At 46.3% G+C, this 26518-nt stretch overlaps 1 long non-coding RNA gene across 1 annotated transcript in view; it reads left to right on the top strand.

The window, feature by feature from the left end:
* The first annotated feature begins 505 nt into the window (after positions 1–505).
* The window catches only part of LOC138647481 (uncharacterized), a 51898-nt gene continuing 25885 nt past the window's right edge, over positions 506–26518 (top strand). Inside the window, exons 1-2 of the long non-coding RNA XR_011314982.1 lie at positions 506–590; positions 694–756. This is a non-coding gene — a long non-coding RNA (uncharacterized lncRNA). The remainder of the gene's footprint in view (positions 591–693; positions 757–26518) is intronic.

Genomic DNA, 26518 nt, shown 5'->3' on the forward strand with positions numbered 1-26518 from the left:
AACCAGGCTAGGGGCAGGTCAATGAACTTGGAAGAGGCGGTACAAGAAAATGAACACATCCCCAGGATATTTGTAGCCTAATGTCATTTTGTGTTGCTGCGCAGACTCCCTATAATGCCCTGCAGCTATAACATCTTAGGCTGGGTTCACATTGCGCTAGGGGAGTCCGTCTAACGGACACGTTTTTAAGTAGTCAAAACGCAATGTAACGGACATTGTAACGCACCCATAGACTTGCATTGTATGACGCATTGTGATGCATGTCAAAATTGGCAGGCGTTTGCCACATTCCGTTTTTTTATGACAGACCTTCGAACGTGGCCTGCAGCGTTTTCGGTTCCGGTCAAGCTAACGCAAGAGTAACGGAATCGTCAATTCTGCCATTGAAGCCTATTGCAAACGCAGTCAGACTCAAATCAAGCAAAATGTCCAAATGAAACCATATGTTGTATTGCGTTAATGAGGGTGGTCCATGTGGTCATGCGACAGGAAATATGATGGAAGCCATTTTTAGAAGCAGAGACTCTGCAAACACACTGTGAAAACGCCAGCAGCACAGTGTGGGTGTCTTGCAAGCGATCAGAGGCAATGTAAGTACAATTCTATGTATTATATTTTTCTGTGTACATCATTTGAGTGTGTAGTGCCCGTCGGATGTGTGTGTACTAAATGTATTATTTTGTTTGTACACAGATGTCGGATAGTGAGGGATCAAGCAGCTGCAGCAGCGTGTCTGCAGTCTTCTCCTCGCAATCGGTAGGCTTAACTTTAAAAAGCCACAATAATGTTGTGTGTCACTCCAGTGTATTGAGGTAATAATGTGTAATCATGTTTTTATTGCAAATATGAATCTGCTGATCCCAAACCTGCTAGGCCACCCCCCCCCCCCCAAAAAAAAAGTGGCAAAAGTGACAAAGAAGGTACACGCCACACATTTTGTGCATTTAACACATAAATTAATTGATACAAGAATTGTAATTTTTTTTTTACTACACCATAGGTAGTTACTAACTACCACACTTTGTACAGTGGGGGTCGGTACCTGGACCATCACAGATCAGCAGCTCCCAGTGGAGCACAGCTTGTACAGCAGTCTTTTTCCATCTCCAGAGTCACTGAGTAAGTCTCTGTCCTGTAGAGCATAAGATCTTATGATCAGCAGGGTCCTCTCCTTCCTGTAGAGTGTTAGCTCTTATGGTCAGTAGGGTTCTCTCTCTCTTCTGTAGTGTGTAAGCTCTTATGGTCAGCGGGGTCCTCTCTCTCTCTCCTGTAGAGTGTAAGCTCTTATGGTCAGCAGGGTCCTCTCTCTCCTGTAGAATGTAAGCTCTTATGGTCAGTGGGGTCCTCTTTCTCCTGTAGAGTGTAAGCTCTTATGGTCAGTGGTGTACTCTCTATCCTGTAGAGTGTAAGCTCTTATGGTCAGTGGGGTCCTCTCTCTCCGATAGGGTGTAAGGTCTTATGGTCAGCAGGGTTCTTTCCAGGGCCGGCTCCAGGTTTTTGAGGGCCCCGGGCGAAAGAGTCTTAGTGGGCCCCCCCTTTAACACATACCACGATTCATGATCGCATATAAACACAGCCATGTAGTATATAACACAGCCCACGTAGTATATAGCACAGCCACGTAGCATATAACACAGCCATGTAGTATATAACAGCCCACGTAGCATATAACACAGTCACGTAGTATATAGCACAGCCCACGTAGCATATAACAGCCCATATAGTATATAGCACAGCCACATAGTATATAACACGGCCCACGTAGTTTATAGAACAGCCATGTAGTATATAGCACAGCCCACGTAGCGTATAACAGCCCACACAGTATTTAACACGACCCACATAGTATATAGAACAGCCATGTAGTATATAGCACAGCCCACGTAGCATATAACAGCCCATATAGTACATAGCACAGCCACATAGTATATAACACGGCCCACATAGTTTATAGAACAGCAATGCAGTATATAGCACAGCCCACGTAGCATATAACAGCCCACGTAGTATATAACACGGCCCATGTAGTATATAGAACAGCCATGTAGTATATAGCACAGCCCACGTAGCATATTACAACCCCTATAGTATATAGCACAGCCACATAGTATATAACACGGCCCACGTAATTTAGAGAACAGCCATGTAGTATATAGCACAGCTGACGTAGCATATAATAGCCCACATAGTATATAACACGGCCCACGTAGTATATAGATCAGCCATGTAGTATATAGCACAGCCCACATAGCATATAACAGCCCATATAGTATATAGCACAGCCACATATTATAGAACAGCCATGTAGTATAAAGCACAGCCCACATAGCATATAACAGCCCACGTAGTTTATAACACGGCCCACATAGTATATAGAACAGCCATGTAGTATATAGATGTAGTATATAGCACAGAAATGTAGTATACAGCACAGCCCCCCTCCCCCAAGAATGGCCCTGGCCTCCATAGTCCAGTACTCACTGTTAGTTACAGAAAAAAAAAACACTCCTCACCTCTCAACGTTCCCGTGCCGCGCTGCTCCCTCCCTGCTCCGGTCTCGGTCGCTGCTGCTGCACTGCCTGACACACAGCGAGTGCGCGATGATGTCATCGCGCACCCGCAGCGGCAGTGTCAGAGGCAGAGTGGGGAATGATGGGAGAGGGAGCATCAGGTGACACTCACTCTTCCATCTTTTGCTTTGAACTTTACCGGCAGACATCAGTAAAGTTCAAAGCGGCGGCGGGGGAGTTGGCGCTTGCAACAAGCAGCCCCCCCTGCCTCACAGTGGCCCTATAGCAGCTGTGTGATGTGCCGCTAGCTGAGGGCCCCTGGGGGAGCGGGGGCCCAAGGCACTGGCAGCTGCCTGCCCCTAACGCCGGCCCTGAATGGGCCCCCATCTCGCCAGGGCCCCGGCACTTGCCCGGGTACGCCAGGTGCTGACGCCGATCCTGGTCCTTTCTCTTGTAGAGTGTAATCTCTTATGATCAGCAGAGTCCTCTATCTCCTGTAGAGTGTAAGATCTTATGGTCAGCAGGGTCCTCTCTCTCCTGTAAAGTGTTAGCTCTTATCTTCAGTGGGGTCCTCTCTCTCCTTTAGAGTGTAACCTCTAATGGTCAGCGGGGTCCTCTCTCTCCTGTAGAGTGTGAGCTCTTTTGATCAGCAGGGTCCTCTCTCTCTCCTGTAGAGTGTAAGCTCTTATCTTCAGTGGGGTCCTCTCTCTCCTATAGAGTGTAAGCTCTTATGGTAAGCAGGGTCCTCTCTCTCCTGTAGAGTGTGAGCTCTTATGATCAGAAGGGTCCTCTCTCTCCTGTAGAGTGTAAGGTCTTATGGTCAGCAGGGTCCTCTCTCTCTCTCCTGTAGGGTGTAAGATCTTATTGTCAGCAGGGTCCTCTCTCTCCTGTAGAGTGTAAGCTCTTATCTTCAGTGGGGTCCTCTCTCTCCTGTAGAGTGTAATATCTTATGATTAGCAGAGTCCTCTATCTCCTGAAGAGTGTTAGATCTTATGGTCAGCAGAGTCCTCTGTCTCCTGTAGAGTGTAAGATCTTATGATCAGTGGGGTCCTCTCTCTCTTGTAGAGTGTTAGCTCTTATCTTCAGTGGGGTCCTCTCTCTCCTGTAGAGTGTAAGCTCTTATCTTCAGTGGGGTTCTCTCTCTCCTGTAGTGTGTAAGCTCTTATGGTCAGAGGGGTACTCTCTCTCTCCTGAAGAGTGTAAGCTCTAATGGTCAGAGAGGTCCTCTCTCTCCTGTAGAGTGTAAGCTCTTATCTTCAGTGGGGTTCTCTCTCTCTCCTGTAGAGTGTAAGCTCTTATGGTCAGTGGGGACCTCTCTCTCCTGTAGAGTGTAACCTCTTATGGTCAGCAGGGTCCTCTCTCTCCTGTAGAGTGTTAGCTCTTATCTTCAGTGGGGTCCTCTCTCTCCTGTAGAGTGTAAGCTCTTATGGTCAGCAGAGTCCTCTGTCTCCTGTAGAGTGTAAGATCTTATGATCAGTGGGGTCCTCAGCCTTTATTTATGTTGGCAATTGGCACAAAATTAAAATTAATGCATAGTACGCCCTGACGAAGGACAAGTTCCGAAACGCGCGTCGGGGTGCGCGATCACGGGACACAGTGACCCCTGGAACAAGGTACATGTTGGAGATATATTGCTCCTTGTGAGCTGGTTGATAGCATTATTTGCACACTGCACATTGCACTTCAGTGGCGTGGCTTATCCACCAGGCTTATCCACCTGATTGTGGCACATATTAGCCGTATAGGCGCCTTGTTAATCGACTGATAGCGTTATTTGTACACTGCACATCGCACTTTCAGTGGTGTGGTTTATCTACCTGATTGTGGCACATATTATGCCCTGTTTGTATTTTTATATTTGATTGAATTAGCTCTTTTCGCACTTTATTGTTATTAATTTTTTTGGAAGCACATACTTATTTTGGGCATATACTTTTAGTATTTGTTTTTCACCATAATTGATTTTTACGTGTGTTTTTTTACAGTAGTGCAGTTATTTGCTTTTATACAAATAATTTTTTCTTTTATATATTTTCTTAATTGATGTTTTTTCATATCAATTATCATATATTTTTTTGGCTATCATCAAATGAAATATATATATATGTATATCCATCAATAATTTTTTCCAGGGTCACCTATTTATATCCTATAAAATATTTTTTAATACATTTTTATTTGTCCTGTTATATTCGCGTACTATGCATTAATTTTAATTTTGTGCCAATTGCCAACATAAATAAAGGCTTATGTTTAAATAATTCTCTGTGTGGATACACTTTCTTGGCTATCCGGGTTTAGGTTATGGCTTGGTTCTCTACCTCCAGTGTTTAATCACTACTTGCACAAAGGCACCACTTGGGTTTTATTAATATTTATGTGTATATATATTTATATATTTATATTTTTTTATTGGATATCCTTTGGTACTTTGTGTTATATAACATCTCCTGTAGAGTGTAAGCTCTTATCTTCAGTGGGGTTCTCTCTCTCCTGTAGAGTGTAAGCTCTTATGGTCAGTGGGGTCCTCTCTCTCTCTCCTGTAGAGTGTAAGCTCTTATGGTCAGTGGGGTCCTCTCTCTCTCTGTCCTGTAGAGTGTAAGCTCTTATGGTCAGTGGGGTCCTCTCTCTCCTGTAGAGTGTAAGCTCTTACGGTCAGTAGGCTCCTCTCTCTCCTCTTCTGTAGAGTGTAAGCTCTTATGGTCAGTAGGGTTCTCTCTCTTCTGTAGAGTGTAAGCTCTTATGGTCAGCGGGGTCCCCTCTCTCTCTCTCCTGTAGAGTGTAAGCTCTTATGGTCAGTGGGGTCCTCTCTCTCCTGTAGAGTGTAAGCTCTTATGGTCAGTAGGGTTCTCTCTCTCCTGTAGAGTGTAAGCTCTTATGGTCAGCGGGGTCCTCTCTCTCTCTCCTGTAGAGTGTAAGCTCTTATGGTCAGTGGGGTCCTCTCCCTCTCCAGTAGAGTGTAAGCTCTTATGGTCAGTGGGGTCCTCTCTCTCTCCCTGTAGAGTGTAAGCTCTTATGGTCAGTGGGGTTCTCTCTCTCTCCTGTAGAGTGTAAGCTCCTATGGTCAGTGGGGTCCTCTCTCTCCTGTAGAGTGTAAGCTCTTATGGTCAGTGGGGTCCTCTCTCTCTCCTGTAGAGTGTAAGCTCTTATGGTCAGTGGGGTCCTCTCTCTCCTGTAGAGTGTAAGCTCTTATGGTCAGCGGGGTCCTCTCTCTCCTGTAGAGTGTAAGCTCTTATGGTCAGTGGGGTCCTCTCTCTATCTCCTGTAGAGTGTAAGCTCCTATGGTCAGCGGGGTCCTCTCTCTCCTGTAGAGTGTAAGCTCCTATGGTCAGCGGGGTCCTCTCTCTCCTGTAGAGTGTAAGCTCTTATGGTCAGCGGGGTCCTCTCTCTCCTGTAGAGTGTAAGCTCTTATGGTCAGTAGGGTTCTCTCTCTCCTGTAGAGTGTAAGCTCTTATGGTCAGCGGGGTCCTCTCTCTCTCTCCTGTAGAGTGTAAGCTCTTATGGTCAGTGGGGTCCTCTCTCTCTCCAGTAGAGTGTAAGCTCTTATGGTCAGTGGGGTCCTCTCTCTCTCCCTGTAGAGTGTAAGCTCTTATGGTCAGTGGGGTCCTCTCTCTCCTGTAGAGTGTAAGCTCTTATGGTCAGTGGGGTTCTCTCTCTCTCCTGTAGAGTGTAAGCTCCTATGGTCAGTGGGGTCCTCTCTCTCCTGTAGAGTGTAAGCTCTTATGGTCAGTGGGGTCCTCTCTCTCTCCTGTAGAGTGTAAGCTCTTATGGTCAGCGGGGTCCTCTCTCTCCTGTAGAGTGTAAGCTCTTATGGTCAGTGGGGTCCTCTCTCTCCTGTAGAGTGTAAGCTCCTATGGTCAGCGGGGTCCTCTCTCTCCTGTAGAGTGTAAGCTCTTATGGTCAGTGGGGTCCTCTGTCTCTCCTGTAGAGTGTAAGCTCCTATGGTCAGCGGGGTCCTCTCTCTCCTGTAGAGTGTAAGCTCTTATGGTCAGCGGGGTCCTCTCTCTCCTGTAGAGTGTAAGCTCTTATGGTCAGTGGGGTCCTCTCTCTCCTGTAGAGTGTAAGCTCCTATGGTCAGCGGGGTCCTCTCTCTCCTGTAGAGTGTAAGCTCTTATGGTCAGTGGGGTCCTCTGTCTCTCCTGTAGAGTGTAAGCTCCTATGGTCAGCGGGGTCCTCTCTCTCCTGTAGAGTGTAAGCTCTTATGGTCAGCGGGGTCCTCTCTCTCCTGTAGAGTGTAAGCTCTTATGGTCAGTGGGGTCCTCTCTCTCCTGTAGAGTGTAAGCTCCTATGGTCAGCGGGGTCCTCTCTCTCCTGTAGAGTGTAAGCTCTTATGGTCAGTGGGGTCCTCTCTCTCTCTCCTGTAGAGTGTAAGCTCCTATGGTCAGCGGGGTCCTCTCTCTCCTGTAGAGTGTAAGCTCTTAATGTCAGTGAGGTCCTCTCTCTCCTGTAGAGTGTAAGCTCCTATGGTCAGCGGGGTCCTCTCTCTCCTGTAGAGTGTAAGCTCTTATGGTCAGTGGGGTCCTCTCTCTCTCCTGTAGAGTGTAAGCTCTTATGGTCAGTGGGGTCCTCTCTCTCCTGTAGAGTGTAAGCTCTTATGGTCAGCGGGGTCCTCTCTCTCCTGTAGAGTGTAAGCTCTTATGGTCAGTGGGGTCCTCTCTCTATCTCCTGTAGAGTGTAAGCTCCTATGGTCAGCGGGGTCCTCTCTCTCCTGTAGAGTGTAAGCTCCTATGGTCAGCGGGGTCCTCTCTCTCCTGTAGAGTGTAAGCTCTTATGGTCAGCGGGGTCCTCTCTCTCCTGTAGAGTGTAAGCTCTTATGGTCAGTAGGGTTCTCTCTCTCCTGTAGAGTGTAAGCTCTTATGGTCAGCGGGGTCCTCTCTCTCTCTCCTGTAGAGTGTAAGCTCTTATGGTCAGTGGGGTCCTCTCTCTCTCCAGTAGAGTGTAAGCTCTTATGGTCAGTGGGGTCCTCTCTCTCTCCCTGTAGAGTGTAAGCTCTTATGGTCAGTGGGGTCCTCTCTCTCCTGTAGAGTGTAAGCTCTTATGGTCAGTGGGGTTCTCTCTCTCTCCTGTAGAGTGTAAGCTCCTATGGTCAGTGGGGTCCTCTCTCTCCTGTAGAGTGTAAGCTCTTATGGTCAGTGGGGTCCTCTCTCTCTCCTGTAGAGTGTAAGCTCTTATGGTCAGTGGGGTCCTCTCTCTCCTGTAGAGTGTAAGCTCTTATGGTCAGCGGGGTCCTCTCTCTCCTGTAGAGTGTAAGCTCTTATGGTCAGTGGGGTCCTCTCTCTCCTGTAGAGTGTAAGCTCCTATGGTCAGCGGGGTCCTCTCTCTCCTGTAGAGTGTAAGCTCTTATGGTCAGTGGGGTCCTCTGTCTCTCCTGTAGAGTGTAAGCTCCTATGGTCAGCGGGGTCCTCTCTCTCCTGTAGAGTGTAAGCTCTTATGGTCAGCGGGGTCCTCTCTCTCCTGTAGAGTGTAAGCTCTTATGGTCAGTGGGGTCCTCTCTCTCCTGTAGAGTGTAAGCTCCTATGGTCAGCGGGGTCCTCTCTCTCCTGTAGAGTGTAAGCTCTTATGGTCAGTGGGGTCCTCTGTCTCTCCTGTAGAGTGTAAGCTCCTATGGTCAGCGGGGTCCTCTCTCTCCTGTAGAGTGTAAGCTCTTATGGTCAGCGGGGTCCTCTCTCTCCTGTAGAGTGTAAGCTCTTATGGTCAGTGGGGTCCTCTCTCTCCTGTAGAGTGTAAGCTCCTATGGTCAGCGGGGTCCTCTCTCTCCTGTAGAGTGTAAGCTCTTATGGTCAGTGGGGTCCTCTCTCTCTCTCCTGTAGAGTGTAAGCTCCTATGGTCAGCGGGGTCCTCTCTCTCCTGTAGAGTGTAAGCTCTTAATGTCAGTGAGGTCCTCTCTCTCCTGTAGAGTGTAAACTCCTATGGTCAGCGGGGTCCTCTCTCTCCTGTAGAGTGTAAGCTCTTATGGTCAGTGGGGTCCTCTCTCTCCTGTAGAGTGTAAGCTCCTATGGTCAGTGGGGTCCTCTCTCTGCTGTAGAGTGTAAGCTCTTATGGTCAGCAGGGTCCTCTCTCTCCTGTAGAGTGTAAGCTCTTATGGTCAGCAGGGTCCTCTCTCTCCTGTAGAGTGTAAGCTCTTATGGTCAGTGGGGTCCTCTCTCTCCTCTAGAGTGTAAGCTCCTATGGTCAGTGGGGTCCTCTCTCTGCTGTAGAGTGTAAGCTCTTATGGTCAGTGGGGTCCTCTCGCTCTCCTGTAGAGTGTAAGCTCTTATGGTCAGCAGGGTCCTCTCTCTCCTGTAGAGTGTAAGCTCTTATGGTCAGTGGGGTCCTCTCTCTCCTGTAGAGTGTAAGCTCCTATGGTCAGTGGGGTCCTCTCTCTGCTGTAGAGTGTAAGCTCTTATGGTCAGTGGGGTCCTCTCGCTCTCCTGTAGAGTGTAAGCTCTTATGGTCAGTAGGGTCATCTCTCTCTCCTGTAGAGTGTAAGCTTTTATAGCCAGTGGGGTCCTCTCTTTCCTGTAGAGTGTAAGATCTTATGGTCAGTGGGGTCCTCTCTTTCCTGTAGAGTGTAAGATCTTATGGTCAGTGAGGTCCTCTCTCTCCTGTAGAGTGTAAGCTCCTATGGTCAGTGGGGTCCTCTCTCTCCTGTAGAGTGTAAGCTCCTATGGTCAGTGGGGTCCTCTCTCTCCTGTAGAGTGTAAGCTCCTATGGTCAGTGGAGTCCTCTCTCTCCTGTAGAGTGTAAGCTCTTATGATCAGTGGGGTCCTCTCTCTCCTGTAGAGTGTAAGCTCTTATGGTCAGTGGGGTCCTCTCGCTCTCCTGTAGAGTGTAAGCTCTTATGGTCAGCAGGGTCCTCTCTCTCCTGTAGAGTGTAAGCTCTTATGGTCAGTGGGGTCCTCTCTCTGCTGTAGAGTGTAAGCTCTTATGGTCAGTGGGGTCCTCTCGCTCTCCTGTAGAGTGTAAGCTCTTATGGTCAGTAGGGTCCTCTCTCTCCTGTAGAGTGTAATCTTTTATAGTCAGTGGGGTCCTCTCTTTCCTGTAGAGTGTAAGATCTTATGGTCAGTGGGGTCCTCTCTTTCCTGTAGAGTGTAAGATCTTATGGTCAGTGAGGTCCTCTCTCTCTCTCCTGTAAAGTGTAAGCTCTTATGGTCAGTGGGATCCTCTCTTTCCTGTAGAGTGTAAGCTCTTATGATTTTCTGAACCATTACAAATTTTCCAGATATTCGCCTCTCAGGTAATTTTTGGGGAAAATTCTGAAAAGTTGACAAATTTTAACTCCAACTGATTCACTCATCTTTACTTCTAAACAAGAAATGACTCATGACTGACACATCATATTTCCACTTATAAAGTTTTTTTTTTGTTATTGGGGGAACAAGCGCTTATACTGCCATACCACTACTTCCTTACGTAAAAACCTGCTGACAGGTTCCCTGTAAGGACTGGTCAGCAATGTAAATTCCCTGTTTAACTCTCTCTTTAATATTAGGCCAGAACATTTGGTGGGGTTCGACTCTGGGCACTCCCAAAATCAGCAGGGGCTGAGGTGAGCACTGTGTTCCTTCCATTGTTTGCTCAGGAACTAGGCAAACACACAGTGGTACCTGGTGCTGCACCCCGGTCACATAGACTGGAGTGATATTTATTCAGTGTTTATTTTCTGTTCTATTAGCAAAAATGGCAATAAATAACCCGTTGTTTTTAAGCATAAATGTTACTTGAGAAAGCTAAAACTAATTTAAAAAAAGGTGGGATGCCATCTGTGTGCTGTCCGATTTCCATGGAATGAGAGAATGGAGAAGATGGAGAATTTTTTTCCATCTTCTCCACATCCGAGAGACACAGATCATACTGTGATCAAACCCTGATCTAACTCTAATCAGAATGTAATTAGCATAATTGGATCAATTTTCTCAGGTGAGAGACTATACCGTGGAGATAAATTTCCTCCAGAAGTGTCTGGCAGTGACTCATTCCCCTCTTACCATAGTAAACCCTTAAGTCCTAACTCATTATTTCAGCTGTGACTTTTTTTGTTTGTTTGTTTTTTTGCCTTTTTTTCATTTTCAGGCGTTCACCTTTTAATTTGTGCTTTTTTTTTTATATGTATTCGCCGGTCCTTTTTTTTATTTTTGCCATTGTGGGAGGCAGTTGGGGTTTTCAGATGTTTTTGGAGGATTCATTAATTATGACTTTTTAAACAGTTACAGCCTGGAGTGATTTTGTAGAAAAAAAAATCAAGATATGGTCATATTGGTTTAAAAGAAATACAGTTTATTGAACAATACATATTGCCGGAAATGGACTTCAAAGGAAAAAAGACGCGTATCATGAAAATAGCATGGAAAACTCCAGTTAATATTTGAATAAATATCCAAAAGATATTAGATAAGAGAATATATTAATTGCCATCTGGAGTAATTAGATATTAAAATGTAAATGACAAAGTCTCATATAGTAATTGTAACTAAATGACAAAAAAGTGCGAGTGCAGCAAAATACAAGTCATATCAAGATAAATGTAATCATAATTGACAAAAATAAAGTGCACAATACATATATTAAAGTGCCAGTGCCAACAGAAAATAGCTGAGTACTATGTACCAGGAAGTCTTATATGGGGGAAAAATGAAAAATGCTGTGTGGCATAGAAATCCTTATATAGCAGAACAGCCTGCACAATTGAACCCTATGTATCGAGATGGTGATTAAAGGAATTATAACAGATTACAGACATACATGCACAAAATAAATAAAGTAGGGTAAATAAGATCTATACCTGAGAGTGTGACATGAGTAGCTTGCTACATCCACGCTATGTGCCTACCCCGACGCGCGTTTCGGCGTACCTTCATCCCACCCACAGATTAAGGTACGATGTATTTATATTTGATCACATACTTTTACCCCCTTAGATGCCATTATGAACAGCAACTATGGCATCTAAGCGGTTAGACAGAGGTAGTAGGGCTCTTTGTCACCCCCATCGCTATCACCCAATGGATAGATTTACGGCAGGCAAGGGCACATGTGGGGTTGGTTTATTTTTGGACCATCCCTATGAAGCACCTAATTTTTTATTAATGTGACTGCCAAAAATCCTTGTATGCCTCCATAAGAAATCGTACATTTGCATACGGAAGTGGATTTAGGGCCCATATACATATTTATGGGTGAAACATGCACAAAAATACAGCCAAAATGTATTTCTGAAGATAAAATTGTTTCCATTTCTACCTGTTTTTCACTACATGCAAAATGTGCACATATGGCAAAGGCAATGTGTAAAAACGTAACATGAAGGAGGGCGACATGCGATAATCGAATGCAGAAGCATGCCGCCGGTGGGTTCCGTCATGTGGGCTTACATAACAAGCCTTGGCAATGCACACAGAACACAATGTCCTGATTCTCCTCCCATCTCTACACAGATTTCTATCTGCCATAATAGACTTTTGTTTGCCGGACAAGGTGGAGTATAGAGCAGGGAACCAGGAGTGCGCCATTTCTCCAAGGAGGAATCCTACCGTCTGGTGGAGACAGCTGGAACTGCATCTTGTTTGTGTCTCTCGAGAACTCCTGTGTCTTGGAATGTTCTGTACTGTTTGTCACTGCGCCTGCAGCGCTGACACACTCCTGATAAATAGATTTCACACAGGAATATTCAATCCGGGTTGTACATAGTAAACACGGTCCGGTAATGTCGCCTTGCAAAACTTTTAATGCTGTCAACACCTAGTTCCAATTAGCAGGTGTTATATCGATGTCTGATCTATGCAATCATACAGTATTGTTGATTAGTTTATCTCTATTTTTTATATTTTTTTTCACTATTTTTTTATATACCATCTTGTGTTTGCATTTTTATTTTATTTTATTTTTTTACTATTTTTTTTTTCTATTGCTGTGTCTATATTTTCTATGTGGGAGTTGTACAAATCCAATGATTAGTGCCGCCTCTCACCTACAGTACTTGGCGCTCAGTACAAGGCCCCTCCTGTGTCCCCCCCCACTACTACATGACTCATGAGTCTGCAAACAAAGCATACTATACTGCTAGAAAGATTACATAACACATGGAAGGAGAGATGGTGGTTTCTTAATGTGATAAGCACATAGGGAAAGTATTATCTAATCTGGCATTTACGGTGCGAAATTGGAGTCACCTTGTTGGGTTTTTCTGTGGTTTTGCAGGATGGGAATTACAACTGTATTTCGGGGTCCCATTACCCGTATCTTTTTAAGAAAAACACACATTTTATGTTTTTTTTAAAATTCTGCAGCCAGTTGTGTCCGGTAATGTCTATAGGGAAATAATAAACCCAATAAAAAAAAGTACATTTTTTACAATGCGTAAAAAAAAATGAATGTTTTTTTTTAATGCAGTTTTTTGTTGCACTTTTCACTTTGCAAATCTTTAAATCACATGAACTAATGTATATCATGATTTCTAATGAAGAAAAAAAAAAAAACATGTAAAATAAACTCCCAAACAATGCAGATGCTAAAAGACACCTTTAGTGACAATGTTTTTGTTTCTTTTTCATTTGGAGGGGAAAATAATTTTATGCATTTGGGCTTTATTAAAAATGTTGCCCAATTTACTTTCTTTAGACTCTATGTTGCACCGTCTGGGGCTTCTGCAGGGTAGTAACTAAAATGGGTGCAGGGGTTGGAGTCACCCTGGAACCAAGAGGGGCGAGAGGCTCCTTTTGGATCATGGGTAGAAGGCTAATTTTATTAAAGGTCCATGATAATTGGGGGCCCGGTTAGAGACTTTACATTTGAGCCAACAAGCGTCAATGTATTACAATGGGGTGCAGAATGAGTTAACTGAGACTCCATCAGTGAGTTCGTTATGATTGAATAACAGGAGAGCTTCTCTCAGCTGATTTATGATCACAGACCACATAACAACAAGGAGACCAAAAAAGCCCAGCAGTGTAATATTTTTAATGAAACCATATTGTCATAATTGTTTAATCCCAAATACATGCACTTAAAGGGGTGGTCTGACACCTATAATGCCTTTTTTAAATATCTTTCCGCCATAAAAACCTTTGTAATTAGCTCTATTATACAATTCCCTGCACTTCTTCCCCTCCTGCTATTCCCAATATGTTCTTTTCTTTTACTTCACTTCCAAAGACATTTTGTTTTGAGGGGAGTCTCAAATGGGACATCACAGATGGCTCTGTGGTCACTTCCCCACAGCCTCTATCTCCAGTTTTAAAGAAGGTCATCTTCAGGGGGTGGTACTGCTGTCTCTTGATGAGGTCTTCTTTCAAGAGAGGTGATGGAGAAGTGACCACATCTTCAATGGCCACCATCACACCTCTGTCCATGCTACCTGCATCTTCAATGGCTGCCACTACAGTCATTACTTCAGTCCCCCCCATCCTGCCATCTCTTTCCGTGAAATGAGACATTGTCAGGGTGCGGTGATAGAAGCAGGGTGAGTGAGCGCCCCACAGCTGCTGTCACTGCCCTCAAACTAATCATCATCAGAGGGTGGCATTGGTGTCACTTACCCTGCTTCTATCACTACTCACTTATGTCATCTCAATTCAGGAAAAGGGACAGTGGGGTTAGAAGCAGCGACTGTAGTGGCAGTCATCAAAGGTGTGGGTGGTGGGACAGAATTATGGAGGCAGAAGAAGCTGTAGTAAGTGACCGCAGCGCCCCTTCATGATGACTACCTGTTTCAAAAAGGGGTGATAGAAGCAGTGGGAGAAGTGACTACAGGCCCATCCTCCTGTGACGTCCCGTTTGAGACTCCCCTCAAACCTAATGTCACAGGAAGTAAAGAAAAAAAAGCATCTATAAGGATAAGTAGAAAAGTAGGGCATGTTATAAAAAAGTATATTACAAAAGTGGTTAGGGATTAAGGATAGATAATTATAAAGGTAATTATAAGGATTGGACAACACCTTTAAGTAAATAATAATTGTTCCCAAATATGGACAAACCCTTTAAAGGTGATTAATTAAAGGATCCTGACAGGTGTGAAATACATATATTTTTTTTAACTGGAATGCATGTATTTTGGACTAAAAAATAAATATTATAATTGAGTTTCATTAAAAATTCTACACTGTCTGGCCTTAAAAGACTTTTCTTCCCTTCATATTGCTAGCTGCAGAATGAGTTAACTGAGAATCCATCAGTCACTTCATTCATGACAGAGAGTGAATGCCTTTTATCTGTCATTTTCTGAACTTCTTTATGCTGAATTATGACCAAAGACTAAGTTGAGCTGAACCTTGATGTGGCCATAAATCAGCTGTGAGGAGCAAGATGCAAGGAAGTAAAGATACCGCAAAAGCCAAATGAAGATGAACATTTTTAAAGAAACCCAATTGCAAAAAAATATTTTAGTCCAATATACAAGCAATAAAGTAAATAAAAAAAAAAAATCCCCTGAAGCTGAAGAGAACTGTAGCACAAGTTGTGGCAGACACGTGTCATACATGTCTTGTGTTATATTAATATGTATTTTATAGGCACATTCTGTACCTTCAGCAAATGTCTTCACCCGTACCAGGGCACTTCACAATACTACTAATACCTAATCCCATATCATTACACATGGGAAGAAGAAGCGATCCCATAAAATTAAAACCAATGTTTATTAAATAAATTTTAATTAAAACCAATGTTTATTAAATAAATTTTAATTCATACATTAATACATTAATATGTTAATACATTCTGTACCTTGCAAACAAGGCCATGGGAATGTGACCTCGCTAGAGATGGGTGTAGCCTAAATTATACAATATTAATAATTAGCCCCCTGGCTATGGAGGACATGGAGGTCAGTAGTGAAGGGATCGACCGTTCCTTTCCTCCTCTCCTGCTGTGGCTTTTTGTTGTCCCTTTGTGGAGTTGGCCACCCTTTGGGGACAATTTTTTTTCTTTACTTCAATGCATGTATTTTGTGTTTCAAATTTTGCATTATTTTGCTTTCGCAGACTTTTTGCTACCCTGCATATTCAACTTTAATGCGGTCAGTAGTAATAAATCAGCTAAGAGGAGCTCAGAAGACGCCAGATAAAAAAGTTACAAACTTTCTCAGATAAAGAAGATCAAATTTTGCCTGGACTAGACAGCTACTGTTTGAGCGTCCGGACACCTTGGCAGTAGAAAGTCTTGTGAGTGGCCTCCATCACCGGCATCGCACTGTCAACTGTATCGCATAGCAGATGAGAGCAATGGAGGAAGGAGTGACAGCTGACGCTCCCTCCGCCATGATTATCCCTCTGTGTCTGACGTCTTAGCGCAGCTGGCACAATGACGTCATTACAATGCCCTCCCTATGCCGAGCAGTGAAGAGCTTCAGAGCGCTCACTGCCGAGACCAGAGCAGTGGGGGAACAGGGATAGGTGAGTATTTATTTATTTTTAATGTGGTGAATATTATACTGTATGGAGGACAATGCAGTGCCCCATTATACTGTATGGAGCACTAAGTGGGGCCATTATACTGTAATAAAGACTATGTGGTGGCCATCATACTGTATGGAAGACAATGAAGGGCCTCATTATAGTGTATGGAGCACTAAGTGGGGTCATTATCTACTATATAATTGTCTAAGGGTCACTTCCATCTGTCTGTCCTTCTGTCTGTCACGGATATTCGTTGGTCGTGGCCTCTGTGATGGAAATCCAAGTCGCTCATTGGTCGCGGAAAACAGCCAAGACCAATCAGCGACGGGCACAGTCCAGAAGAAAATGGCCGCTCCTTACTCCCCGCAGTCAGTGCTTGGCGTCCGCATACTCCCCTCCAGTCAGCGCTCACACAGGGTTAATGGCAGCATTGACCGCGGTGTAACGCACTCAGTTAACGCTGCTATTAACCCTGTGTGACCAACTTTTTACTATTCATGCTGCCTATGCAGCATGAATAGTAAAAATATCTAATGTTAAAAATAATAAAAAAATAAAAAATAGTTACATACTCACCATCAGGAGCCCCCGGATCGAAGCGGCCGGTTACCGATGCTCCTCGCGACGTCGCGATGCTCCATGCATTGCGGTCTCGCGAGATGATAACGTGCGGACTCATGAGACCGCTACGTCATCATCTCGCGACACCGCAATGCACTCTTCAGAGCATCGGTAACCGGCCGCTTCGATCCGGAGGCTCGGGATGGCAAGTATGTAACTATTTTTTATTTTAATTCTTTTTTTTAACAGGGATATGGTGCATACTACGTGATTGGCCAATATACTACGTGACTGTGCTGTATACTACGTGGCTCTGTGCTGTATACTACGTGGCTGGGCAATATACTACGTGGCTGGGCAATATACTATGTGACTGGGCAATATACTACGTAACTGGGCAATATACTACGTGGCTGGGCAATATACTACGTGACTGGGCAATATACTACGTGACTGGGCAATATACTACGTGTCTGTGCTGTATACTACGTGACTGGGCAATATACTATGTGGCTGGGCAATATACTACGTAACTGGGCAATATACTACGTAACTGAGCAATATACTACATAACTGGGCAATATACTACGTGTCTGTGCTGTATACTACGTGACTGGGCAATATACTATGTGTCTGTGCTGTATACTACGTGACTGGGCAATATACTATGTGGCTGGGCAATATACTACGTAACTGGGCAATATACTACGTAACTGAGCAATATACTACATAACTGGGCAATATACTACGTGTCTGTGCTGTATACTACGTGGCTGGGCAATATACTACGTGGCTGTGCAATATACTACGTGGCTGGGCAATATACTACGTGACTGTGCTGTATACTACATGGCTCTGTGCTGTATACTACATCACTGGGCAATATACTATATGACTGGGCAATATACTACGTGGCTGGGCAATATACTATGTGGCTGGGCAATATACTATGTGGCTGGGCAATGTACTATGTGGCTGGGCAATATACTATGTGGCTGGGCAATGTACTATGTGGCTGGGCAATATACTACGTGGCTGGGCAATATACTATGTGGCTGGGCAATATACTACGTGGCTGGGCAATATACTACGTGACTGGGCAATGTACTAGGTGGCTGTGCAATAAACTACGTGACTGGGCAATATACTACGTGACTGGGCAATATACTACGTGGCTGGGCAATATACTATGTGGCTGGGCAATATACTATGTGGCTGGGCAATGTACTATGTGGCTGGGCAATGTACTATGTGGCTGGGCAATGTACTATGTGGCTGGGCAATATACTACGTGGCTGGGCAATATACTACATGGACAGGCATATTCTAGAATACCTGATGCGTTAGAATCGGGCCACCATCTAATACTGTAATAAAGACAATGTGGTGGCCATCATACTGTATGGAAGACAATGAAGGGCCTCATTATACTGTATGGAGTGCTATATGGGGCCATTATACTGTATGGAAGATTATGTGGTGGCCATTATACTGTGTGCAAGACAATGCAGGGCTCTATTATACAGTATGAAGCATTATGTGGGGCCATTATACTGTATAGAAGACTATGTGGGGCCATTATACTGTATGGAAGACTATGTGGTGGCCATTATACTGCATGGAAGACAATGCAGGACCCCATTTTTTGGCAGTCCAAGTAAAAAATCAGACACGCATAACCCCGTAGAATAACAACAGTCCGGGTGCAATCCGATGTTTTGTTGGATGACAGACCGAAAATATACTTGTCTGCATGAGACCTAATACTACTATAATCTGTGCAGGTTAAATGTGGATCTGTACAGTTATTCTGCGCCCATCTTATCAATATGGGAAGTAATCATGAATAAATGGATGACAGTTGCTACGGTAAATAAATAAAATTGCAATTTGCAAAACTGATCTTGGTTAGAATAAAAATAGCAGAGCAGCTGGGACATTTTTACCAGGTCACTTGTTATTCATAATCATAGAAGGATGTTTTTCATATGAAAAAATGATTCTGGGTTCTAAAAATAGGAATTGCTGTCCATGCAAACATCACATCTAACCATAGGTGACGGGTAAGGAGGCTGAAGAAATAGGTTAGATGGTTCATTAGCACCAGGGCGCCATCTGCTGGCGGAAAAGTCATTGGCAACATGGAGTCTGTGTTATGCTGAAAATGTTTATCTTGGTATGACAGGTATGACTTAAGCGCCATGCATGCTCCTCTGGGAGGAAGCAGCAATCCTACAAGTCAATATGTTACTTCTAAGGCCGGCGTCACACTAGGAGTAGGAAAATACGGTCCGTTATTTACGTCCGTAATATGCAGAAATGTTCCCAAAATAGTGATCCGTATGTCATCCGTAGGCAGGGTGTGGCAGCGTATTTTGCGCATGTCATCCTCTGTATGTAATCCGTATGGCATCCGTACTGCGAGATTTTCTCGCCGGCTTGCAAAACGGACATACAATGGATCCATGGGCTCAAATATTCGTTAAAACATATATACAGTCTATATATATATTATATATATATATCAGTGAGACACACACATATATATATATATATATTTATTTCATACAGCGCTAGAAAGCAGAAAAGCCGGTAATTCAATTACCGGCTTTTCCTATCTCCTTCTCAAACCCGACATGATATGAGACATGATTTACATACAGTAAACCATCTCATATCCCTTCTTTTATTACATATTTCTCTTTACTAAAGTTGAGCGACTTTTACTTTTTTCGGATCGAGTCGGGTTTTGCGAAACCCGACTTTTGACGGGTTGGGTGAAATTGGCCGATTATTGCGAAAAGTTGGGGGCCGAATGAAACCCGAAACCCAATGCAAGTCAATGGGGAATCAAAGTCGGCAGTGAGTGGAGGACAGGAAAATAATAATAATAATAATAATCTTTATGTATATAGCGCCAACATATTCCTCAGCGCTTTACAGTTTAACAGTTTCAAACACAACAGTCATAAGTAACAATGTTAACAATACAATAATTAAAGCGAAATAAGACGACCCTGCTCGTGAGAGCTTACAATCTACAATGAGGTGGGGAGATACAAAGCACAGGTGTGTATTTACAATGATGTATTTACAATGATGGTCCAGCCATCTTCAGGGGGTGGGGGATAGATGGAGATAGTGAATGGGCTACACACACACAAACATAAAATGACTTTGATTACTGAATGTGATAGGCCGCTCTGAACAAATGTGTTTTGAGCGAGCGCCTAAAACTATGCAAATTATGGATGGTCCTAATATCTTGGGGTAGAGCATTCCAGAGGATTGGCGCAGCGCGGGAGAAGTCTTGGAGTCGGGAGTGGGAGGTACGGATTAGTGCAGAGGTTAGTCGAAAGTCATTTGCAGAGCGCAGCGGTCGGTTAGGCCGATAGACAGAAATGAGGGAGAAGATGTATGGGGGTGTCACACTGTGGAGAGCTTTGTGGGTGAGAACAAGTACTTTGAATTGTATCCTGTAATGAATGGGCAGCCAGTGTAATGACTGGCGAAGAGCGGACGTGTCCGAGTAATGACTAACCAGATGGACGACCCTGGCTGCTGCATTAAGGATAGACTGGAGAGGGGAAAGTCGAGTGAGGGGGAGGCCAATTAAAAGAGAATTGCAGTAGTCCAGGTGGGAGTGGATCAGGGCGACAGTGAGAGTTTTTGTTGTCTCCATGGTGAGAAAAGGGCGGATTCTAGAGATGTTCTTTAGGTGTAAGCGGCACGAGCGGGCAATTGATTGTACATGGGAGGTGAAGGAGAGATCGGAGTCAAACATAACACCCAGACAGCGCGCCTGCTGCCGGGGCGTTATTATGGTGCCACCCACGGAGAGGGAAATGTCAGATTTAGGGAGGTTAGTAGATGGCGGGAGCAGAAGAAGTTCAGTTTTGGAGAGGATGAGTTTCAGATAGAGATCGAACATGATGTTGGAGACTGCAGACAGACAGTCAGTGGCGTTCTGTAGTACAGCGGGGGTAAGGTCAGGGGCTGACGTGTATAGTTGTGTGTCATCGGCATAAAGATGGTACTGAAAGCCAAATCTGCTGATGGTCTGTCCATTTGGGGCCGTGTAGAGAGAGAAGAGTAGGGGGCCAAGGACTGAGCCCTGAGGTACCCCGACAGTGAGAGGAAGAGGAGATGAAGTGGAGCCAGAGAACAGAACACTGAAGGAGCGGTCACAAAAGATAGGAGGAGAACCAGGAGAGAGCAGTGTCCTTAATGCCAAGTGACTGGAGCCTAGAGAGTAGGAGAGGGTGGTCAACAGTGTCGAAAGCTGCAGAAAGGTCGAGAAGAATGAGCAGAGAGTGGTCACCGTTACGTTTTGCTGTCAGAAGGTCATTGGTCACTTTGATGAGTGCAGTTTCTGTCGAATGTAGGGGCGGAAACCGGACTGTGAAGGGTCTAGGAGGGAGTGAGTGGAGAGGTAACGGGTGAGGCGGGAGTATATCAGGTGCTCCAGGAGTTTAGAGATGAAGGGGAGATTGGAGACTGGTCTGTAGTTGTTTGTGCAGGATGGGTCGAGGGTGGGTTTCTTTAGTAAGACACCTACAGTGCCCATTTTAATGCCAAAAACATCAATTCTTATTACTTAACCTTGTCAATCTTAATTTACTTTATAATAATAGTTAGGCATTGAAAACTGGGGGTCATTTGGCTAAAGTTGTGGGGGGGTAGGGCTGGCTCAAGATTTTCGTGGGCCCAGGAAACGCAGGAATACGTCACGGCGGTGGAGCAGGGAGAGGTAAGTATTTCAACTTTGCTAGTGCTGTGATCCTGAGCACGCAGGGGGGGCCCACTCGTTGGCACTGGCACAGGGCCCCTCATAGTACGGCGGTGTTTGACACTTTTGCGTACTATGTGGAGCCCTGTGCCAGTGACGTCACCAACGAGTATGCCCCCCCACCTGATGAAGGAACCTGCACTTTCATCTGCACCTTCGTCTTTGCCCCCATGTAAGGTGGTATAGTATGCGGGAAGGGGAACCTGACTTTCAGCAGGGTCAGATTCTGGCTGTGTAGAGTGCAAGGAGAATGTAGTGGTCAGGGTCAATGTACCAGCAGACTCATCTAGCAGTGGCTGGGCAATGGGCAGGATGAGGAGGAAACACAGATATAGGCCCAAATAATAAAGTAGGCTAAATGCAGTTCAAAATTGGTAACAGGACTAAACAGGCGGCATAGCTTTGTTCAGTGGAGGACAACTGTAATGAGTGGTAGACACAGTTAGTAGGCCGAAATAATAAAGTAGGCTAAATGCAGTTCAAAATTTGTAACAGGACTAAACGGGTGGCATAGCTAGGTACAGGGGTGGGCTCCTCTGCTGAGTAGCAGACAGTGGTAGTAGGCGCAAAGTATTAACTGGTCTAAATGGAGGCCAGGGCCCCTGTATATTTTTACTATCATCTATCATTTCAACAAATTAGTATTGGCAGTGCCATAGAAGGATTTAACAGCATAGACTACACATTGATGGAGCAGGGAGAGGTAAGTATTGCAAGTGGTAGAGCACTGTTCGAGCTGGGGGGACACTCTCTCGTGGGCGGCGGTACTGGCACAGGGCTCCTCATATTACGACGGTGTGTCTGACGTTGGTTGTGCACCACCACCGTCTGAGACACTTCATTGTACTATGAGGGACCCTGTGCCAGTGCCGTTGCCCAAGAGTGGGCACACCCACCTGTCCAGGCAAACGACACTCGCACGGGTGCTTGCGCCAGGTGGTGACCACGGACCTGTGGGGGGAGTCAGCCCATTTAGGGAGGTATATAAATGGCCTATGGTGGACATTCAGCAGCTGCAAATGGAGAATTGGAGAAGTCAGTAAGAGGAGGCCAAAAGCAAGACATTTTTCCGGCAAGCTACGTGTCAGCAGTGGAAGGTGGGGCAAAATAATTTGAAATCCATGATTGGTTCATTTTAATGAAGGTTAGATCATCCGGCTTTAAAAGCTGTTTTCCTACTCCCAGATAAGGGAGCCTTTGTGTAGCCAGACGATGACACTGGCTCAACACCTCCAGCCTTAGGTGCTATTGTGCTTTTGCCACTACCACCAGATGCACCACCAACACCACCACCATCAGTACCAGCTGGCAACCACCGCCCACGGGCTCTTCCACCAGACTTCCTCATTTTTTGGAAAATCTAACCAAAATAACAACCGTTATATGGTACTGTAAAACAAGGTAGAAGGTGTATATAAACTTGTTGAGAATTTAAATGTCCCTTTTTTTTGGGAGACTGAACCAAAACTCAGGCCCAGTGTATATAACAACGCAATATAAGTGGCAGAAAGTGGCCGGAAGATATATGAAAAAATACAAGGACTGTAGTACAATTTCAATCTCCTACAATGATCTGAGGAAAAGTATGGCAGCAATTAAAAGGACTGCTGCACACAAAAGTGTGGACAAATATACAAGATAACTGTGCAGAAATGAGCAACAGGATTTTTGCTTAAAAAAGCAGTTGGTTTGCACAGCAGCGTGCAAAAAGCAATGCAGCTATCAGGGAGCCTTATAAGGCAGCCTAATAAGCTACAGAGCTGATGCACAAAAATGTAGCCTCCACTGTCCCTGCAAACAGGGCCGTATTTGCCAATAGGCACTCGAGGGCACGTGCCTAGGGTGGTGACATTGCGGGGGGCGGCACCTGGGCAAGGATTTTTTTTTTTTTAGTCACAAACGCGACCGACCGCAAAAACCGCGCCCCCCCCGCCCGCCTCCCCGCGCCCCCCCGCCTCCGCATCCCACCCACCCTCCTTGAAGACGATACTCACCTGCTCCGGCCTCCAGCGATGCCTGTTCTCACCCTCTGTAGCGCGTCCTGAGTGAGCGGTCACATGGTACCGGTCATTAAGGTCATGAATATGCGCATATTCATGACCTTATTGAGCAGTATCATATGACCGCTCACTCAGGAAGAAGGCGCTGCGGACAGAGCGCCAGAGGGATGCGGCGCCCGCGGTGTGTGGGACAGGCAGCTGACAGGTGAGTATAGGGGACGGGGGGCGATGTTCTGCAGGGAGGAAGGGGGGGCGATGTTCTGCAGGGAGGAAGGGGGGGCGATGAAGTTCTGCAGGGAGGGAGGGGGGGCGATGAAGTTCTGCAGGGAGGGAGGGGGGGCGATGAAGTTCTGCAGGGAGGGAGGGGGGGCGATGAAGTTCTGCAGGGAGGGAGGGGGGGCGATGAAGTTCTGCAGGGAGGGAGGGGGGGCGATGAAGTTCTGCAGGGAGGGAGGGGGGGCGATGAAGTTCTGCAGGGAGGGAGGGGGGGCGATGAAGTTCTGCAGGGAGGGAGGGGGGGCGATGAAGTTCTGCAGGGAGGGAGGGGGGGCGATGAAGTTCTGCAGGGAGGGAGGGGGGGCGATGAAGCTCTGCAGGGAGGGAGGGGGGGCGATGAAGTTCTGCAGGGAGGGAGGGGGGCGATGAAGTTCTGCAGGGAGGGAGGGGGGCGATGAAGTTCTGCAGGGAGGGAGGGGGGGGCGATGAAGTTCTGCAGGGAGGGAGGGGGGGGCGATGAAGTTCTGCAGGGAGGGAGGGGGGGGCGATGAAGTTCTGCAGGGAGGGAGGGGGGGCGATGAAGTTCTGCAGGGAGGGAGGGGGGGCGATGAAGTTCTGCAGGGAGGGAGGGGGGGCGATGAAGTTCTGCAGGGAGGGAGGGGGGGCGATGAAGTTCTGCAGGGAGGGAGGGGGGGCGATGATGTTCTGCAGGGAGGGAGGGAGGGGGGCGATGATGTTCTGCAGGGAGGGAGGGGGGGCGATGATGTTCTGCAGGGAGGGAGGGAGGGGGGGCGATGATGTTCTGCAGGGAGGGAGGGAGGGGGGGCGATGATGTTCTGCAGGGAGGGGCGATGTTCTGCAGCTGTTGCGGTCCTGTAGAGTTATCCGACATGTTTGTCTTCTCTGTTGGGCACAGATGGAGCAGATAACGGCAGACGACCCCCATCCTCCGCGGAGTCCCGTCCACACTGGGAAATCCCGCGTCCGCAGTCGCTTGTGGCGGTGTCGCCCGCGCGGATCAGCGCCATCCTCCCGCGGAAATATCCGGTGATCAGACAGCGAGGCTTCTACTCTGATATTCTGACCTATAGCGCCGCTCCTCTGGTGAAAGTGAGTGCAGGCGTCACATGACCGGCAGCCGCGTGCTATACTGCACGTGTCCACGGCTACAGAGCGCTCTGTCCCCGCCGTTCTCCGGTGTCTCCTGGTGCTGCAGCTTCAGCCGCCATTTCCATTATATTGCAGGATGTCAGCGCCGGACCGAGCGTTCAACCGAATCTCCTGAGACAAGTGGACGAGGAGCGCAACACCCCGAAAGGTGAGCGGAGGATACAATGTAACAACCACAGGAAGGTAGACCCTGGCAACCAGATCCAACAGTCACAATAGGAGATGTCACAGCTCACCTCCTCCTCCTTAAAGGGAACCTGTCACCCCCAAAATCGCGGGTGAGGTAGGCACACCGGCATCAGGGGCTTCCAGAATGCTGTAGATAAGCCCCCGATGTATCCTAAAACATGAGAAAAAGACGTTATATTATACTCACCCAGGGGCGGTCCCGCTGTTCGTCCGGGTCCGGGGCCTCCCATCTTCATCAGATGACGTCCTCTTCTGGTCTTCACGCTGCAGCTCTGGCGCAGGCGTACTTTGCCTGCCCTGTTGAGGGCAGAGTAAAGTACTGCATTGCGCAGGTGCCGGGAAAGGTCAGAGAGGCCCGGCGCCTGCGCACTGCTGTACTGCTCTGCCCTCAACAGGGCAGGCAAAGTACGCCTGCGCCAGAGCTGCGGCGTGAAGACCAGAAGAGGACGTCATCTGATGAAGATGGGAGGCGCCAGACCCGGACCAACAGTGGGAACGCCCATGGATGAGTATAATATAACGTCTTTTTCTCATCTTTTAGGTTACATCGGGGGCTTATCTACAGCATTACAGAATGCTGTAGATAAGCCCCTGATGCCGGTGGGCTTACCTCACCCGCGATTTTGGGGGTGACAGGTTCCCTTTAACACCCTCCCATAGAAGTGAATGGTCCCCACAATACAGTCTGATGTTACGTACATATTACAGTGTCACCTGGGCTCAGTACATGGGGTGTCGCGCCCGTCACCCGGGCTCAGTACATGGGGTGTTGCGCCCGTCACCCGGGCTCAGTACATGGGGTGTGGCGCCCGTTACCCAGGCTCAATACATGTGGTGTCTCGCCCGTCACTCGGGCTCAGTACATGTGGTGTCTCGCCTGTCACTCGGGCTCCGTACAGTCATGGTCAAAAGTATTGACACCCCTGCAATTCTGTCAGATTATACTCAGTTTCTTCCTGAAAATAATTGCAAACACAAATTCTTTGGTATTATTATCTTCATTTAATTTGCCTTAAATGAAAAAACACAAAAGAGAATGAAGCAAAAAGCAAAACATTGATCATTTCACACAAAACTCCAAAAATGGGCCAGACAAAAGTATTGGCACCCTCAGCCTAATACTTGGTTGCACAACCTTTAGCCAAAATAACTGCGACCAACCGCTTCCGGTAACCATCAATGAGTTTCTTACAATGCTCTGCTGGAATTTTACAGTAGACCATTCTTCTTTGGCAATCTGCTCCAGGTCCCTGATATTTGAAGGGTGCCTTCTCCAAACTGCCATTTTTAGATCTCTCCACAGGTGTTCTATGGGATTCAGGTCTGGACTCATTGCTGGCCACCTTAGAAGTCTCCAGTGCTTTCTCTCAAACCATTTTCTAGTGCTTTTTGAAGTGTGTTTTGGGTCATTGTCCTGCTGGAAGACCCATGACCTTTTGAGGGAGACCCATCTTTCTCACACTGGGCCCTACATTATGCTGCAAAATTTGTTGGTAGTCTTCAGACTTCATAATGCCATGCACATGGTCAAGCAGTCCAGTGCCAGAGGCAGCAAAGCAACCCAAAACATCAGGGAACCTCCGCCATGGTTGACTGTAGGGACCGTGTTATTTTCTTTGAATGCCTCTTTTTTTCTCCTGTAAACTCTATGTTGATGCCTTTGCCCAAAAAGCTCTACTTTTGCCTCATCTGACCAGAGAACATTCTTCCAAA

Source organism: Ranitomeya imitator, chromosome 8 (genome assembly GCF_032444005.1).
Source record: "Ranitomeya imitator isolate aRanImi1 chromosome 8, aRanImi1.pri, whole genome shotgun sequence".
Taxonomy (NCBI): domain Eukaryota; kingdom Metazoa; phylum Chordata; class Amphibia; order Anura; family Dendrobatidae; genus Ranitomeya; species Ranitomeya imitator.